General features: G+C 45.9%; 1 protein-coding gene and 1 long non-coding RNA gene across 2 annotated transcripts in view; one reads left to right on the forward strand and one right to left on the reverse strand.

Annotated features, from left to right (window-relative positions):
* The window catches only part of LOC128415275 (uncharacterized), a 37,461-nt gene extending 24,084 nt beyond the window's left edge, over window positions 1-13,377 (reverse strand). The window contains exon 1 of the long non-coding RNA XR_008330905.1: window positions 13,015-13,377. This is a non-coding gene — a long non-coding RNA (uncharacterized LOC128415275). The remainder of the gene's footprint in view (window positions 1-13,014) is intronic.
* Window positions 1-13,680, forward strand: part of FAM163A (family with sequence similarity 163 member A) — a 118,023-nt gene that overhangs the window by 60,608 nt on the left and 43,735 nt on the right. The window lies entirely within an intron of this gene.

Raw genomic sequence — 13,680 nt, forward strand, 5'->3', positions numbered from 1 at the left:
GGCCAATAAAGCGAGATGAGCGCCGCAACCCCAGAGTCGGCCACGACTGGACCTAATGGTCAGGGGTCCCTTTACCTTTTAAAGTGCATTATACAAATGTGGCGCTAGATGGCGATGGTGAGCTACAGCAAATTCAATATATATTTCCAAACTTTTTTTAAAAAAGTATTTTCACATTGAAAAAGCATTTTTATATGTGTGTAGATTCCACCCAAGTCAAAGAGAGTAGTGGCAGACCTCACTGCTCTTAGGAGACCTGTCCACCACTCCTTTGCCACACTGACCCTTCTGGTGCACATGAAGCCAAGGGAACTAACAAATATTTCTTAAGTATATTGTGCAGACTAGTGATCCTTTTTATATCCCTGAACCAAAAAAACCCCTGAACTTTCCCCCCGCTACTACCACCAAACTTAAACAATAAAAAGCTATTTTAATTTTTTTGAAAAATAATTTGCACACAAACACACACCATCAGTCCAAAGCCAGTTCAATGTTACAGAGACAACTGGCTCAAAGAGCTGTAGCCAGATTGTTGTTGTTTTTTATAAGATATTTATTAAAGTTTTCAATTTTTTATGCAAACAAAAAACAAACAAAAAGATTAAAAAAGACATATAGTTCATAATACAAACTTTTCAATAACATATTTCTCTGACCTCCTCATACCTCCCCTTCTTGTATTCCATTTCAAATTATTTGTTCAGCAAATCCTTAACTTAAAGCATTACAGCTTATAATACCACCTTATTTTCTATCCAAACTTTTTTTTTTCATATTCCTTTATATCATTACAGCTAGAAACCACTCAATTTCAATCCAACATCATTCAGCATTCCTTAATTTTACAATATTTCTGTAAGTAGTCCTTAAATTTTTTCCAATCTTCTTCTGCCGACTCTTCTCCCTGGTCACGGATTCTGCTAGTCATTTCTGCCAATCCCATACAGTCAATCAGTTTCATCTGCCATTCTTCCAGAGTGGGTAAATCTTGCGTCTTCCAATACTTTGCGATGAGTATTCTTGCTGCTGTTGTAGCATACATAAAAAACGTTCTGTCCTTCTTTAACACCAATTGGCCGACCATGCCCAAGAGAAAGGCCTCTGGTTTCTTCAAGAAGGTATATTTAAATACCTTTTTCAATTCATTATATATCATTTCCCAGAAAGCCTTAATCCTAGGGCACGTCCACCAAAGGTGAAAGAATGTACCTTCAGTTTCCTTACATTTCCAGCATAAGCTGTAGCCAGATTGTTGACCAGGGCTGGTTCTAGGGAACAGATGACCCCCTTGCTAGAAAAAATCCACCAGCTACTGGTCAGTTTCAAAGTGCTGGTTATCACCTACATGACTTAGTTCCAAGCCACCTGAAATACCATATTCCTTTATATGAACCTGCCCAGGTTTTGAAATCTTCATGCCTGGGGACCTGTCTCTCAGTTCCACCATCATCACAGCCATGGGGATGCAGGACAGGTCCTTCTCTGCGGCTGCTCCCAGACTCTGGAACTCCCTCCCAACAGCAGCCGGACAGGCTCCCTCCTTGCTGTTCTCTCTGCCAGTCTGTTGGAACAGACTTTCTTGTTCCAATAGGCTTTTGGGAGTCGGCTGCTTTTAATGAAAGGGCTGGTGCCATGCTGTGTTTATTGTAATTATTGGTATGTTTTGAACATAATTTATATATGTATACAGTCATACCTCTTGTTACGTTCGGTTCAGGTTACATCTTTTCAGGTTGCGTCCTGCGGTGACCCGGAAGTACTGGAAAGGGTTACTTCTGGGTTTCACTGCTTGCGCACGCACAGATGCACAAAATGACGTCACGCGCATACGCAGACATGGGTTGCATTCCTTTCAGGTAGCGAACGGGGCTCCAGAACGGATCCCGTTTGCAACCAGAGGTACCACTGTATAGTTTTAATTCTGCCAATGTTTAATTGCATTTTAATGATTGCTTTTGCTATGTTTTTAGCAGTTCTTGTTTTTATCTTTAAAGCCACCCTGAGTCCCATGGGGGGGGGAAGCGGGGGGCATGAAAAATAATAACTAAAACAACGAGTAAAAGTTAGGACAAAAGATTTCTGTTGGGGGGGGCTAAGGTTGCACTCCATTGTAAATAAACAGAGCAAATTGAAAACATGTTATATATTTAATATTGAATGATCTAGTCCTTTTTATCTGATGCTTCATTGTACTTATGGTTTATGTCTTAGTTACACCATTAGACCCATTAACTTGCCCTGAGCCAGTGTGGTGTAGTGGTTAAGAGCGGTAGTCTCGTAATCTGGGGAACCGGGTTCGCGTCTCCGCTCCTCCACATGCAGCTGCTGGGTGACCTTGGGCCAGTCACACTTCTTTGAAGTCTCTCAGCCCCACTCACCTCACAGAGTGTTTGTTGTGGGGGAGGAAGGGAAAGGAGAATGTTAGCCGCTTGGAGACTCCTTAAAGGGAGTGAAAGGCGGGATATCAAATCCAAACTCTTCTTCTTCTTCTTTGCAATTCAGCACTATCAGTGCAGATGTTTAAAGGCTTCCCAGGTGGATTGGAACTGATCTGGTCCTGGAGGTGAGCTGAAGAGATTACCAAACTTTTATAGGCTAGGGCTGGAGCCAGCCTGGCACAACTTCAAACACAGCTGAATCTGAATCTGAACTAAAATATTTAATGGGTTAATTTCCAGCTAGTCCTCACTGAATAATTGAAATATAGGAGTCATTAAAACATAGGACTCAAGTAGTATCCTATAAATATTACAAAATGGCCTTGTTCACTTAATTACTTAACATAAGAACATAGGAAGAGCCGGCTGGATCAGACCAGTAGCCCATCTAGTCTAGCATCCTTTATTCACAGCGGCCAACCAGATTCCTGTAGGAAACCAGGAAGCAGGATTTGAACACAGGAGCACTCTCTCCTGCTTGGGCTTTCAGCAAGTGGTATTGGGAAGTGTTCCTGCCTCTGACCATGAAGGCACAGCATAGCCATCCATGCTGTTGTTGTTGTTTAGTCGTTTAGTCGTGTCCGACTCTTCGTGACCCCATGGACCAGAGCACGCCAGGCACCTCTGTCCTCCACTACCTCCCGCAGTTTGGTCAAACTCATGCTGGTAGCTTCGAGAACGCTGTCCAACCATCTCGTCCTCTGTCGCCCCCTTCTCCTTGTGCCCTCCATCTTTCCCAACATCAGGGTCTTTTCCAGGGAGTCTTCTCTTCTCATGAGATGGCCAAAGTATTGGAGCCTCAGCTTCACGATCTGTCTGTCCTTCCAGTGAGCACTCAGGGCTGATTTCCTTCAGAATGGATACGTTTGATCTTCTTGCAGTCCAGGGGACTCTCAAGAGTCTCCTCCAGCACCATAATTCAAAAGCATCAATTCTTCGGCGATCAGCCTTCTTTATGGTCCAGCTCTCACTTCCATACATCACTACTGGGAAAACCATGGCTTTTCCCATCCATGCTAGTAGCTGCTAATTGCGTTGATATCAGGGGCTGGTCTGAGGAGGAATGGTGAGAGACCTGCCCCTTCTCCTGAACCTTCCCAAGGGTGGGAGGACAGTATTCAGGGACGTCTTTACCCGGGGGTGCAAGGGGTGTGGTCACCCGGACGCCGAATTATGGGGGGCACCAGATGTATACCTACTGTATACTGGTCCCTTTCGATCGGTGGCAGTGAAAAGCAATGGAGCGAAAGTCCCTGCCCCTCTTCTCCATTGCTCTGTTACTCCATAGCATCAAATATTCCCGCCGAGGCAGGAAACAAAAGCAGTTACTTCTGCTGCGTCATTGTTTCAGGTGAGCGATTTCAGGTCAACAACTTTGGCTCCCCCCCCCCAAAAAAAAAATAAAGGTCAACAACTTTTGTTCCTCATCCCCCCAAAAAATCTGGGAGCGGCTAAACTAAATTTGGGGGCACTGGGCAGATCTTTGCACCCCTGCAGTGCATATGCTAAAGACGGCCCTGACAGTATTGATTTAGAACAGTGGTTTGCAGAAGGGCATAGTCCAGAGAGGAAAAGCTGGGAAATAGTGGTTGAGGAACAGCTCGAAGAGGAAACACCAGGAGAGAGACAGCTGGCAGAGTCAGTGTCCTTGGACAGCGTTCCTGACCCCCCCCCCACTTTCGCCTAAGACTAGACAGGCTTTGAGAGTGATAAAACAGAAAGTTCAGTGGTAACAAACTCAGATTACCTGATGTAGGAGTGATGTAGATTAATGGGGACAGAGGGGGTAAACCTTTACTGGGAGCAACGCCATTTCTAGAGAGATATGCATTCCTTTGTCTCTCGCTCTGATTATTAAAGAAACTAACTGGTAAGAACACTCCTTTCATTTGATCTGCTTATTTACTGCCACCAGGGGAGGGATCTGATTCCCCAAAGCCTGACAGTTATCCTCCCTGAATTTGTCTAATCCATGTGGTGCATGGAAAAAGTCCTTTATTTTATTTGTCCTGAAACTTCCAACCTTCAGTTTCAATGGATGTCCACAAGTTCTAGAGTCAGAGCGAGAGAGAGAAACTTTTCTCTATCCACCTTATAATTTTATGAACTTCTATCACGTCCCCTGTTACCTTTTCTCCAAACTGAACAAGTCTCAAATGCAGCAGTATTTCATGGCAGGGAAAAATCGAATGTTCTGGCACATGCTGCAGTTCCTTCCCATAAAACTCTGGCAACTTGGAGGCACCCTGAGTCTTAATTTGTAATTTAATTTGTGACTGTGTGTGTTTGATTCCCATATCCCTCTTCCGGTTCAGAGATGCCTGCAGCTGTAGCACATGACCGGGAAAAGATGGTAGGCCCATTGACTTGGGGCTTGTCCACACTTACCTATCCTCCATGCTTTCCAGGCCCAGTCCACACTTTAAAGCTCCATGTCCAATCTCCCTTTATTTTGCCCAGTGAAAAGCTGCTCTTTAAAGCTCAGTCGAAATAAAGAGCAGTATGTAGAAAACCTGAGATGCCATTTGGTCCGGTTCAGCTTTAAAGAGCAGGTTTCCATAGGAAAACCTTGGGGCGGTGGGAGCTCGGACGTGGCCCTAAAAACGCAGGCCTGTACTTGGAAAGAGCTGGGCAAAACAGCAAGGCTCTTCAACATAAAGGAGGGAAGGCAAAACAAGCTCTTGTGAGAGACCTGGGTTTGTCTGGCCCTACAAGAAGATCCTGAGAAGCAAAGGGACCTTCCCTCTTGCCACTGCTGTTAGACGCCCCCATAATGCAATTAAGAAGACGGGCTGCCAATTACACAAGGACGTTCTTGACTACATACAGAGTAATTAGCAATATTTGACCACACTCCAGTAATAACTGTTCAGTTGCCAATATTTAACCGATCAAGTAACCAGCCTTCCAAATAGATTGTTTCTGGGTCTTGCTGGGACTTTTAGTGTAATGAAAGAGCAGAGCAGGCCCTAATGTCTTAAAACTATTGTGGGTTATGCTGTCTGTGCCATGACTGTTGGCAAAAGCTCATATTGACTTGCATAGTGTGCACATTTTGGCATAGACGTCATTGGAGGAGAATAAATATAGAACATCACTGTGTTATTAATTTACAGAGTCACTTTTCGGAGCATAACTCCACATTAGAGTGCAGCATCAATTAAAGCAAATGTATCTCTGCACCAACTGGCCCCAGTGGACTTTAACACCATTTCCATTCTCTGCCATGGATTGCCTGCTCTCCCTCCCTCCCTCACCCCCTCCCTCCCTCCTTTTAACTCCTTGTGTGCTATCTGTTTCATTATTTCTGAAACCCCCAACGTAAAAATGCAGATAAATAAAGGTAAAGGCACCCCTGCCCGTACGGGCCAGTCTTGACAGACTCTAGGGTTGTGCGCCCATCTCACTCAAGAGGCCGGGGGCCAGCGCTGTCCGCAGACACTTCCGGGTCACGTGGCCAGCGTGACATCACTGCTCTGGCGAGCCAGAGCCGCACACGGAAACGCCGTTTACCTTCCCGCTAGTAAGCGGTCCCTATTTATCTACTTGAACCGGGAGTGCTTTCGAACTGCTAGGTTGGCAGGCGCTGGGACCGAACAACGGGAGCGCACCCCGCCGCAGGGATTCGAACCGCCGACCTTTCGATCGGCAAGCCCTAGGCGCTGAGGCTTTTACCCACAGCGCCACCCGCGTCCCTAAATAGCCATCTTTAAATCAAATATGAACACGGTGACCTTTCTGAATTGCAAACAGCAAAAATGTTTTTACAGACACGTGAGCTTTCCTTCTGGCAGGGCTTCCCCCCCCCCCAGGGGGAACTCACAACCACTCAGTTCCATCACCTCTCAGGTGGTTTCCAGAACCTCTCAGGTGGATGCCATTGCCATTCTAAGAGAAGGAGGGAAGCATCCATGATGACTTCCAGCACCTCTTTTTGTAGAAAAATAGTACTGCCTTCTGGATCAGGGCAAGGGCTATGGGGTATAATTCCCTATATGCCTAGGACCCTCGTACCTACAGGACCACCTCTCCTGGTATGTCCCATGGAGGACCTTACGGTCCTCAAATAAAAACATCTTGGAGATCCCAGGCCACAGGAAGGTTAGGCTGGCCTCAACCAGAGCCAGGGCTTTTTCGGCTGTGGCCCCAACGTGGTAGAACGCTCTGTCACAAGAGACTAGGGCCCTGCAGGACTTGACATCTTTCCGCAGGGCCTGCAAGACAGAGCTGGTCCACCAGGCCTTTGGCCAAGGCACAGTCTGACCCCCTCTCTCCTTCTGTAATCTTCATAGAACTCTAGCCCATTGGTTGCCATTAATTTGATTCTGGACTGATTTTAGAATGTATTTCAATTAACTGACTGTGATTTTATGTAAACTGTGCTATTTTTACTGTTGTTAGCTGCTCTAAGCCCAGCTTTGGCTGGGGAGGGTGGGATATAAATAAATAAATGATTATTATTATTTTTATCTCTGGACATTGACCACACTGGCTGGAGCTGATGGAAGTTGGAGTCCATTGACAACTGGAAGGCAACACAGATTCCTCATTCCTTATTTGTTTCCTACAACAGCCAACCATATGCCTCAAGAAACTCACAAGCACAGGGGCATAGAGGTGAAGTTTTCCACCCGGCAGCATCTGGTATTCAGAGGTTTACTGCCTGTGCACATGGAGGTTCGTTTAGTTCTCATGGCTGTTAGCTACTGCAAAACCAATCCTTAAAAAAAAAAGAAAAAGCAATCAAAAGCTAGAGGCCATTAACTATGTCTTGTAGTGTTGAATTCATAATTAGAAAAATAGAATTGTAGAGTTGGAAGGGAACTTGAGGTCATCCAGCCCAACCCCCCTACAATCCATGAATATACGAGGACTGAACCTGTGCCCTTGGCGTGATCAGCACCACACACTAACCAACTGAGCTAACTTCTATTCACCAACTGAGCTAACCTATTTTGTACAGTTTCTGAAGAAGTACTTATTTTGCCCTTCCTGGATATTTTGCCAGCGTGCATCGCTGGAAGATTCTGATTTCTAATATGAAAGGAGGATAACTGTTTTCCTTTTGGTACAAGAACTCAGAGCTGCTAAATGAAATTGATGAGCGCTAGTTTAAAAACATGGGATGCGGGTGGCGCTGTGGGTTAAACCACAGAGCCTAGGACTTGCCAATCAGAAGGTCGGCGGTTCGAATCCCCGCGACGGGGTGAGCTCCCGTTGCTCGGTCCCTGCTCCTGCCAACCTAGCAGTTCAAAAGCACGTCAAAGTGCAAGTAGATAAATAGGTACCGCTCCAGCGGGAAGGTAAACGGCGTTTCCTTGCGCTGCTCTGGTTCGCCAGAAGTGGCTTAGTCATGCTGGCCACATGACCAAGAAGCTGTACGCCGGCTCCCTTGGCCAATAAAGCGAGATGAGCGCCGCAACCCCAGAGTTGGTCACGACTGGACCTAATGGTCAGGATTCCCTTTACATTTACTAGTTTAAAAACAGACGAGCACTGAGCTTGTCCTAGCCAGCTGCCAGTTGGACTTGGATCGATAGGCTCTGGGCTGAGACTTGGCACTGAGAATCAGAGGGCATAGCTTGGGAATTACCCCTTCTAAGGAAGTGACTTCCAGTGCTAGGTCACTGCTTTCTCTCCCGTGTGTTAACAGCATATTGTTGTGGCTGGCCAGTTTCTTGATACAAAGAGCTCTTTTGAATGTTTTGAATGTGAGACGGTTCTGCATTTGGGAACATGAACCCCCTCGCTAAGGAGATGGTGCATGTCAGACACAAACACTTTGGGAGTAAACCCTGAGGAGCAATCTGTACTCGCTGCCTTGCAGGACATCTTTGGGAGAAGACAAGGCTAAGAAGTAAACCCTACACAAATCTGGAGTCCCTAAGGGGATTGGTTGTCACCCTGTACGCCTCCTTCCAGCAACTCCTGTTGCCAGATTTGTTGTTGCTGTTGTTTAGTCGTTTAGTCATGTCCAACTCTTCGTGACCCCATGGACCAGAGCACGCCAGGCACTCCTGTCTTCCACTGCCTCCCACAGTTTGGTCAAACTCATGCTGGTAGCTTTGAGAACACTGTCCAACCATCTCGCCCTCTGTCGTCCCCTTCTCCTTGTGCCCTCCATCTTTCCCAACATCAGGGTCTTTTCCAGGGGGTCTTCTCTTCTCATGAGGTGGCCAAAGTATTGGAGCCTCAGCTTCAGGATCTGTCCTTCCAGTGAGCACTCAGGGCTGATTTCCTTCAGAATGGAGAGGTTTGATCTTCTTGCAGTCCATGGGACTCCCAAGAGTCTCCTCCAGCACCAGAATTCAAAAGCATCAATTCTTCAGCGATCAGCCTTCTTGATGGTCCAGCTCTGACTTCCATACATCACTACTGGGAAAACCATGGCTTTAACGATACGGGCCTTTGCTGACAAGGTGATGTCTCTACTTTTTAAGATGCTGTCTAGGTTTGTCATTGCTTTTCTCCCAAGAAGCAGGTGTCTTTTAATTTTGTTGCTGCTGTCACCATCTGCAGTGATCATGGAGCCCAAGAAAGTAAAATCTCTCACTGCCTCCATTTCTTCCCCTTCTATTTGCCAGGAGGTGATGGGACCAGTGGCCATGATCTTCGTTTTTTTGATGTTGAGCTTCAAACCATATTTTGCGCTCTTCTCTTTCACCCTCATTAAAAGGTTCTTTAATTCCTCCTCACTTTCTGCCATCAAGGTTGTGTCATCTGCATATCTGAGGTTGTTGATATTTCTTCCGGCAATCTTAATTCCAGCTAGGGATTCATCCAGCCTATCGCATGATGAATTCTGCATGTAAGTTAAATAAGCAGGAAAAAATATACAGCCTTGTTGTACTCCTTTCCCAAATTTGAACTGCTCTGCTTTCCTTTGAACCACATCAGTAAGGCTGAGAGGGGGGTCTGGGCAGTCCAGGACCTCCAGACACTCTGCCCAGGTTTGCGCCCCAGGGAGGTCACATTGGTGTGTTTGTAGAAACACCGTTTTGGCGGGGATGGAAACTGTGGCAGAGTGTGTTGAGCGAAGGCACCACGTGGGGATCACAATTGAAAACAGAGAACTGCCCTTGGCTGGAAGTGCACACTGCTTGCTTCCGCTTCTGCTTCTGCTTCTGCTCAACCTGTATTTTTGTAAATAAAGTAAATATTACAAAAGCACCATACGTCTCTCTTTGTTGGTGCTGGCCCTTGAACTTTTTTACCACTCGCAGCGAGCAGTAGGCAATAACAAATCTGTTGTATCTGCATTTGCATCTTCCCGACCGTCGCTTCTGCAGAAAGAGAGAAAAATAGGCTGTGTACACACTTAGGTCTTCAAAGCACACTCAGAGAATATTCTTTCCCTGTAAGGCTCATGGGAGCTGAAGTTTGCCAAGGGCTGCTGGGAATAGCAATTCTGCCAGGGGGAATTATTTGAGGAAAAGAACGTCCTTCGAATTTGCTATCAAGTTGCTGTCAGAATTTTATGTTGTGAACTGCCCTGTGATCTTCGGATATAGGGATATAGCATCAGTATACAAATTTAATAAATAATAATAATAATAATAATAACAACAACAACAACAACAACAACAACAACATGCCAGGAAAACTTCCCCTATCTTTCATCTCCCTCTGTGCTCTTCCCAAATCTGATCTGGAGGGTCCAGGGTTCAGAATCGATTCGGGGGGCACATCCAGGGAGGAGATGGTGGGGAAATTGCATCACACAAGTGGAATTCCTTGGGTGAAATGGGATGACTTTGTAGGATACAACCCTGTTGAAATAGTCGTCTTGTGGGTAATGGCTGTTTTCAGAATCCCTTCCCCCCCACACCCTGGCCACCCCTTTCTCAAACACATGTTTTAGTAATAGAAAACCAGACCATATGGGACTTGCCAGGACATAAAACCCATTTTCTACTTATCATGGATCAAGCTTCTGAAGTCAACTGATTTACATCTTCTTCTTATGCTTTTGTATCATTCCTGATGCATTACAGCAGCAGTCCAGGCCAGCAGATTGGCTATGTCAGGTGCAGAAGGGAGAAGGAAACAGTGGTTTTGCAGCTGCTAAAAATGCTACCCAGTTTGGGGAAAAGGAGGCCTCTCCAATGGTTGCTAGTTAGTCACTGGGTGTCTCATGCCACATAACAGGCAAAGCTGATGCTCAGGACTGAAGCACAGTGGAAACTCGATAAGTAAGAGGATGTAAGTCATGGGTAGGCAAACTAAGACCTGGGGGCAGAATCCGGCCCAATCGCCTTCTAAATCCGGCCCACAGACGATTCAGGAATCAGCGTGTTTTTACATGAGTAGAATGTGTCCTTTTATTTAAAATGCATCTCTGGGTTATTTGTGGGGCATAGGAATTTGTTCATTCCCCCCCCCTTCAAAATATAGTCCGGCCCCCCACAAGGTCTGAGGGACAGTGGACCGGCCCCTTGCTGAAAAAGTTTGCTGACCCCTGATGTAAGTATAGTGGTACCTCAGGTTAAGTACTTAATTCATTCCGGAGGTCCGTTCTTAACCTGAAACTGTTCTTAACCTGAAGCACCACTTTAGCTAATGGGGCCTCCCTCTGCCGCTGCTCTCATCCTGAAGCAAAGTTCTTAGCCCAACGTAAAATTTCTGGGTTAGCGGAGTCTGTAACCTGAAGCATATGTAACCTGAAGCGTATGTAACCCAAGGTACCACTGTAAATGACATTTTAGAACTGAAAATCTGGGTTGTTCTTACGCTTTTGTTTTCTCATGTTGTTTATTTTAATGTGGAAGTACATCGCTAATGGCAAAGTTGTGCTGTATGTTGTTAATCAAAAAATCAACTAAGAATTTGGGGGGGCAGGGAGAGAAACAAAATAATAAGCTAGATAGATTCACAGTTCAATATTTAGGTTGTGTAGACATTGCTGTTCTGCGTTTTAAGCTGCTCATGTGTATGTAGCCTTAGAGGTTCCACTGTGTTAAATACGTCTGTGAAAATGTAGCTGGGACACTCATTCTCTCATGAAGCAGGGATGAAAAATAGCGTCTGGAGGGCCAGAACAAATTGGGCCCCCTAATCTGCCAGCCAAATGCTCAGTTTCTTTTTCATCCACAGACATTTGTGTTTCCTTTAATGGTTTCCAATGGTGACATGACGTTTTGTTTACTTTGATTAGAGCAAAGTTAGATCAAAGCATATGATGGAATCCAATCTCAATATGTGATATTTTAACGGCATCTGTTAAAGACGAGAGTGTCTGGGGCATTAGGGAAAGCATAGGTCATGCTCCCACCTGTGGCTCCCAGAAGCTGTCAGCATGCAACAGGAGAGGATATATTGTTTATTAATATCCTTCCTAACTTGCGCTAGCAAGTTCTTTTACATAGCAGAGTTTTACATTCCCTTTTAAACGCACAACGGGTAGCTGGTTGCAGGCTTGTGTAAGCCTCTCGCTATCATACAATTCAGTATTGAATTGTATGTTCCTGGTGAGTTCCCTTTTATCCCTCTTAAAAGAATAAACACACGGCAATCTTATTTAAAGTCAAGAAAAAAAGTTTACTCACAGCATCAGTTCACAGTTGGATCCCTGAAGACAGACAGTTACAGATATGTGCGCGCGGATCTACCCCATAGGGAGGAATGATCCCAGTGCCTCTGCTGGTTAGCAGAGCACTCCTAGCTAAAAAGCTGGTCCAACGATGGATGGAGTCAAAAAGAGAGAGAGTGTGCTGCGTGTCCTGTCCTTTTGTGTTACCTGGACAGGTAAGGTCACGCCCACCTCTAGTCACATGCAAAGGAAGTATGTCCCAGCCAGGAGGAAACAGGAAGTTTTCGGCTGGCTGGACCAAACATTCCCCTGCATGTCCACTCTAGGAAAGCAAGGAATGTTGTACTTGACTGCTACTTATGTATCACATCCCACAGGGACTCCCCCTGCATGTCAAGACAGGCTCCAGGGGATTGAACAAACAAGACCAATAGTTGACCACCACTGGTCAAGAAGGCAGTTTCTGCACATGCTGTAGAGGGAAACGAGGGGCACCTTGAAACAGACAAATGCCAACAAATATTAAAGATAACAGGCAAAAGAGAGTTTTTTTTAAAAAAAACAAACCATGTTCCAATGCATCACCTAAATCAAAACAATTGTTTCCCACAATGCTATCACTTCTAAATGTTTTGCTCCTACTAAAATCGAAATATGAATCCACATTTTAATCCACAACCAACCCATGCACTAGTATATTGACTGCACAAATAAAGCTTTTATCTAATGACCCAGAGCGGTTCATTTGTTTATTTCTATGCAAGTCAATGGACTGAAAGTTCTAGTCTTGGAATAAAATGTTCAAATGTTAATAACATCATTGCCCTCCCCACCTCACAAATGCAAAAAAACCCCACTGCAGCCAACCATAGATAACCAACTACACCCTGCTCCCCAATACCTCTCACTACCAAGGAAATGTAATAAACATTTATTAAAGAGAACATACCCAGTTGACGCTGACACAAACCCCACATGTACACTATATAAAAGAAAATAAGCCTCACCCCCCCTCTCCCACTGTCTTCTTCCCCAATCTTATACTGTAAAGGTAAAGGTAAAGGTACCCCTGCCCGTACGGGCCAGTCTTGACAGACTCTGGGGTTGTGCGCTCATCTCACTCTATAGGCCGGGAGCCAGCGCTGTCCGCAGACACTTCCGGGTCACATGGCCAGCGTGACGAAGCTGCTCTGGCGAGCCAGAGCCGCACACGGAAACGCTGTTTACCTTCCCGCTAGTAAGCGGTCCCTATTTATCTACTTGCACCCGGGGGTGCTTTCGAACTGCTAGGTTGGCAGGCGCTGGGACTGAGCAGCGGGAGCGCACCCCGCCGCGGGGATTCGAACCGCCGACCATGCGATCGGCAAGTCCTAGGCGCTGAGGTTTTACCCACAGCGCCACCCGCGTCCCTTTATACTGTACTCAACACTAATGCCTCACAACAAAAGTAACTGATCTGTAAGAAAGACTGTAAAAGGTAAAGGGACCCCTGGCCATTAGGTCCAGTCGTGGTCGACTCTGGGGTTGCGGCGCTCATCTCGCTTTACTGACCGAGGGAGCCGGCGTACAGCTTCCAGGTCATGTGGGCAGCATGACTAAGCCGCTTCTGGCGAACCAGAGCAGCGCACGGAAACACCGTTTACCTTCCCGCCGGAGCGGTACCTATTTATCTACTTGCACTTTTTGGTGTGCTTTCGAACTGCTAGGTTG

Source organism: Podarcis raffonei, chromosome 6 (assembly GCF_027172205.1).
Source record: "Podarcis raffonei isolate rPodRaf1 chromosome 6, rPodRaf1.pri, whole genome shotgun sequence".
Taxonomy (NCBI): domain Eukaryota; kingdom Metazoa; phylum Chordata; class Lepidosauria; order Squamata; family Lacertidae; genus Podarcis; species Podarcis raffonei.